Raw genomic sequence first — 6,702 nt, 5'->3', positions numbered from 1 at the left:
ATCACTCAATCTCCTACCTATATTTATAATCTAAACTTAATATCTAAACAATAATATAAAAGCCACGGGGCTGTTAATATCACACGAATTTTGAATCATAACAAAACAATCAAAAGAAGCAACAAATTAAGACTGTTCCTACAGTTCATTATAGTAGAAATCTACATAAAAAATATATTGAGTAACAACAACAACAACAAAAATGATCTCCTCACACTCAAAAGGGAGTCCGTGATCCCAGAATAACACACGTCTTTCCTTACAGTAAGTGGTGACTCCAAAACTCCAACAGGGGAACAAAGAAGCACCAGGAAGGAGGAGTCGAGAGGTCCTGCACGACCATACAAAATAAGAATGCTTACCTGGTATCTTTATCCCTACTAGCCTCCTGACGGGCATCAAGGCCCCCACAGCTGCAGTAAAATTCAAAACGTCCTGTGAAGCGAATGCTCCCAACACCTCAGGAAAAATCTTCCACTGAGGTGGCAGCAAGATAAGGCCGCAGGTGACACAAATCACCTGCTATACAAGCAGGACGCAACACCGCAGGTGGCCAGAAGCGAACCTGCAAAGGACAGCACACGTAACTTCCAAAGGCGTGGATAAAATTTTCCAAATGCGGCAGCTGCAGGTCAAAAGGGTATAGCCTATGTAGAAAGCCCGAACTGCCCTCCCAAACACAAGCACTGTCTCTTATAACCTCCCTCACAGAGGTCTCCAGTCACGTAGTACCCAAAACATAAACAAAAAAGATAGTGTTAATAGGTAATTCAAAAACTTTAACGAGCGGGGAGGCGGCGCAAAATCACCACAGTAAAACTTAACTTCCGTAATATATACAATACAAACTCATTTAAAGATAAATACTTATATACTAAATGCCTTAATATCAATTGTTGGCAAAATCACAAGGTTGACTAGAAACTGAAAAATTACGTTGACATCTAATACAATTGTTCATCCTAAGTCGTTCAGAGAATATGATAAAAAATTAGGAAGATAATGAACGGCGTTGACAGATAATACCGTAAAGAAGCCAAAGAGGAAAGTTTTTAATTAAAATGAAAATGTAATTTACAATAATATATTAAAACAGATTCAGATGCAAAAAAAAGACCCGTTATCTATAATAAAAATCCATGAAAACTAATTATATCTAAAACAACAATATGTTGAAATCAGTGAGATAATAGCCAAAAAAAGTTCCCTCGTCAACAGAATTCTAACATAATTCAAACATGTTAGAATATATTGGATGAGAGAGAGATGGTTGGATGCAAAATTGTACTGACATCTAATTCGTAAAACGTTTTAGTAATCTATGATATGTGTACAGAGTGTTAAAAATGCTTTATCACAGGACGATTTAAACGTTATCAACTTTCCAAGAATCAATTTCCGAAATGGTCGCATATATTTGGCTATTGATGCATCTACGTATAAAGTGGACTAGATCGTTATCTGTCCCATTAAGTTAGATACCTAATGGTATTTTCTTGCTTTTTCTTTTTTTTTCGTTTGGTGGCAGTGGAAGATTCTGTTTTTTTTTTTACCATCGGAAAAAAAAACATTCAGTAAACTTAGTGATGGAAGAATTTAAGTGGTCATAGTGCCAATAATAATAATAATAATAATAATAATAATAATTTACCCTATATAATCAAGAGCAAGTGTCCTGCTATATATATAAAGATATAAATACATAAATATTTCTTTCCGGTCCCGTTCAGCTCTTCACGTCCCTCGGGAACGAGAGAGAGGAGGCATTCATACCCGATGAAAGGGGTATGTGTGTGCATATGTGTGCATATCGATATATTTATTTATTCGTCATTTATTAGGGGTCACGTCCACCACCACTACTACTACTACTACTACTACTACTACTTCCAATAATAATAATAATAGACTCTTCACGAGTGGCTGGGGAATTAGAAGGTTAGAAAGATGGCACGCTAGGGAAAGAAGGGAGCATTGTTAGCGAGAAAATATTTTGTGGATTTATTGTAAGAAAAAAGAATGTAGGTGAGTAGTATTTGGGAATATCCTGACACGCCTGAATAAAGAATTTGGAGTTTAGCTATAGGATAAAATGCAAAACAATTAATAAATGTAATAATGAGGACGGTGAAGAATTAGCTAGAGAATGCATTAGGATTGAAAGCGGACGGTAATATTGAAAAGGAAAAGAAGTAGTTTCAAGGATAGACAATATAAAAGAAAAATTGATATTTAAATGTAATTATGGTATCTAGGAATAGAGGTTGAAAGATTCTTCTAATGAAGATGATAAAGAGAAGCAAAATTAAATGATGCATCTATTTAGGGGCAGAATTTAACTCTGAGAATTGATAGGAGTAAATGTCAAGAATGAAAGATGAACAGTAAAAAAGGATGAAGAATCCAAACACGTTGCTAGGCGTCGGGGTTTCAAGTTGAATGGCTTTCAATAGTTGTAAGGACATATTCAAAGGGCTGATGAATTGTTGAAGGAAATAATTCGAAAGAAAGGATGGTTTCTGTTAATAATGTAGGTATGGGTTATAAGAGATGGGATGGATTTGACAATGGACATTATTACTTAGTTTATGAAAGACCCTGATGAAGTGAAATGGGTAAGTGCAGCTGTAACTATATATATATATATATATATATATATATATATATATATATATATATATATATATATATATATATATATATATATATATATATATATATATATATATATATATATATATATATATATATATATATATATATATATATATATATATGCAGAAGAACCACAGGGAAAATGAAAATACGAAATATACACTTAAGTCCTGACTAGTTTCGTGATACTTCCTCAGTGGTATGGTCACTGGCATACAGGTATCCTGGACCAGGGTTCAAATCCCGGCCGGTCTGATACTATAGTCTTTGGGTGATTCCGCCTGGGTATCTGATCCCGAGGTCGTTAAGAGAATCCAGACTTTAATGTATTAATATATATGGCTTATTTGAAATATGAAAAACACATTTAAATGTGCAAAAATTTATCATAAATCTAATGCCAAGTCCCAAACCTACCAATTAGCTTCGATGATGAAGATGGGTTGATTTCAATACTAAGAACAGAAAACCTGAATTTGACAGGTATACATACAGAAGAATTGTCATTGGCTTTTATCTTTCTTCGTGGCTGAGTGGTATGGTCACTGGCATACAGGTATCCTGTACCAGGGTTCAAATCCCAGCCGGTCTGATACTATAGTCTTTGGGTGATTCCGCCTGGGTCTCTGATCCCGATGTCGTTAAGAGAATCCAGACTTTAATGTATTGATATATATAGCTTATTTGAAATATGAAAAACACGTTTAAATGTGAAAAAATTTATCATTAATCGAATGCCAAGTCTCAAACCTACAAATTAGCTATGATGGTGAAGATTGGTTAATTTTAATTCTAAGTACAGAAAACCTGAATTTGACAGGTATATGTACAGAAGAATTGTCATTGACTTTTATCATTCTTCGTGGCTGAGTGGTATGGTCAATGGCATACAGGTATCCTGGATCAGGGTTCAAATCCCGGCCGGTCTAATACTATAGTCTTTGGTTGATTCCGTCTGGGTCTCTGATCACGAGGTCGTTAAGAGAATCCAGACTTTAATGTATTAATATATATGGCTTATTTGAAATATATACATATATATATGTATATATATATATATATATATATATATATATATATATATATATATATATATATATATATACGTATGTATGTATGTATGTATATATATATATATATATATATATATATATATATATATATATATATATATATATATATATGTATGATTATATATATATATATATATATATATATATATATATATATATATATATATATATATACATGTATGATTATATATATATATTTATATATATATATATATATATATATATATATATATATATATATATATATATATATATATTTATATATATATGTATGATTACATATATATATATATATATATATATATATATATATATATATTTATATATATATATATATATACATATATATATATATATATATATATATATATATATATGTATGATATATATATATATATATATATATGTGTGTGTATGTCTGTATATATATATATTTATATATATAATAAATATATATATATATATATATATATATATATATATATATATATATATATATATATATATATATATATATACAAGGCCCTAAAACAATTGATAGAGATTTGATGTGAATTGTGTTGTGATTGTTACTTAAAAAGGATAGCTGAACTTTTTTTTTTGGGGGGGTGGTTGGATGATTGTATGTATATATATATATATATATATATATATATATATATATATATATATATATATATATATATATATATATATATATATATATAATTAAAAGGAGTGTTTGGGCTTCAAGTAGATCAAACACGATATATCATGTCTCTGGATCTGATTAGTATTGATGCTGTCGGATCAGCGAAAAAATTTAATTAACGTTTTGTAGCAATTATAATTCTGTAGAATTATAACGGATAGCGGAACAGTTAATGCGTAAGTTAACGGTGATTATTATCACTATCAGTTTTTCTACAATACCAACTGACAAAGCAGGAGGCTGCTGTTCTTAGGACTCTCAAGTAGAAAGTGACCGAATAAGGAAAGGAAATAAGGAAATAGATAAAAAATATAAAATATTTCAACATCAGTAACAGTGTTAAATTAGATTTCTCATTAACTAACTAGGAAGAGAGACACGTCGATCTGTTCATCATAAAAAAAAAAAAAAACAGTTCCTACAAGATTTAACATCTGAAGTTCACCGATTTAACTGCAAGATTAAGATAATTCTACAATCTATTCAAAGTTTGAATGAGACTTCAGGATAAAAGTGTAGTGCTGAACGTTATGATGGCATAGGGAAGCCTGTTTGAATTAATTGCTTACCTAGTACTACGTACAGGATAGTGCAGTCTGGGAAGATATGAATGCAAAGGGCGGTCTGAATTGCGAAAACTCTTTTACATCATAGATAAACAAATAACTGAATGACGGTGCCAGATATTAATACAAAATCAGGAATAGATGATTTTTTTCCAGAAAATTAGGATGAGAATCAGTAGCTGATAACCTGGCCGGGCAACAATACTCGAGATAAGGTACAATCAAAGAATTAAAACATTTCTCCAAGATAGATTGATAACCGAAAACCTTACATTAATGACAATAAAATTACCTTTAGAACATGTGAATGAACTCCAAATAACACCAACCAATAACATAATAAAAGTAAACATCAGCTTAGCAAAGTAGCAGAATGTGAATGATGGAATTGGTGATACAATAAAAGTAGTGGCAGTGCTGTAACATGTATCAATTTGAAGGAAGGTAGTTATAGTATAGAGGGAGTACTTGGAATATATTCAGTTTTATTGTATTGTAGAGTTGATCATAATTAGAAGAAAAACATAAAATGACGGATAAACAAACGAGGTTCGACAGTTTAACAAATAATAAAGAAACATCGAAAATATGGTAAACAATAATATGGATGAAAAAATTTCAAGGTTTTCGAAAGGGAATACTGTATTTGAAGAAACTAAAAGAATGAGAAATATACGATACTGAATGAAAGGATTGGCATAAGGGATTTGATATAGAAACAAGAAAGTTAACTAAAGACGGAGATAAATAAATGCCATATTATGCGTAAATGGTTCTAATTTCCTCACACGATCTCTCTTCAAAGGTCTACATATAATATTTGTCTGCTCAAGTGTAGTTTTAAAAGGTTTCATCGTTGAATTGGAAAGTAAATGATGATTACAGGAAAGGATGCGGAATAATTTTGAAAAATACGAGTAATTAAACAAACAAAGGACGTTTAAACAGATAATTAAACCCGTTTTACAAGTGAATTGTTTCACACATTTACTGAGAGAGAGAGAGAGAGAGAGAGAGAGAGAGAGAGAGAGAGAGAGAGAGAGAGAGAGAGAGAGAGAGAGAGAGAGAGAGAGGCTGATGGCTGGGGAAAAGTAGAGAACTTAATTCCTCATTCCAGCACTCTCGAATCCAACAGATTCGTTTATGCCTGGAAAGTATCAAACCAGAGTCTGGAAGGACATCCAGTCTTTAGTGTGACCGCAACCATTAGCGTTTAGATAAAAAAAATTTGTCGAAAGTTTCTTAGAACGAATACCACTTTGACACAGTTCACATGATGTTTTCCTAAGACTTTTTGATTAAATGGGATTATGCAATCTTATAATATTACTGAGATTTGTCGGGAAAAAAAGAAGTCTTCGATTTTCTATTTTATTTCTCAGTTGCATTAACATGTAATCTTGAATGGGTTTATACTTTTTCATGGTAAAGATGATATTTGCATTTACATGTTTTTATTTATTTCTTTTAATATTCATTGCTTTTTATCTGAACGATAAAACCCCAATGATGAAAACATCGTTAGAATATCGGGTTGTGGTAGCTTATTGGGAACGTCCCAGCTCGGTCATCTGCCAAATTGGTGTTCGAGACCCACCCAAGCTAATGTTTTTAGTAGTGTATGCAACCTTGCTATCCTTGTGAGCTAAGGACTAAGGGGTTTGGGTATCCTGTAGATGTATTTGCTGAGTCATTAGCAGCCATTACCTAGCCCTCC

The sequence above is a fragment of the Palaemon carinicauda genome, chromosome 4 (assembly GCF_036898095.1).
Source record: "Palaemon carinicauda isolate YSFRI2023 chromosome 4, ASM3689809v2, whole genome shotgun sequence".
NCBI lineage: Eukaryota > Metazoa > Arthropoda > Malacostraca > Decapoda > Palaemonidae > Palaemon > Palaemon carinicauda.
The sequence above is the reverse complement of the archived record's forward strand: the minus strand, read 5'-3'. Positions refer to the sequence as shown.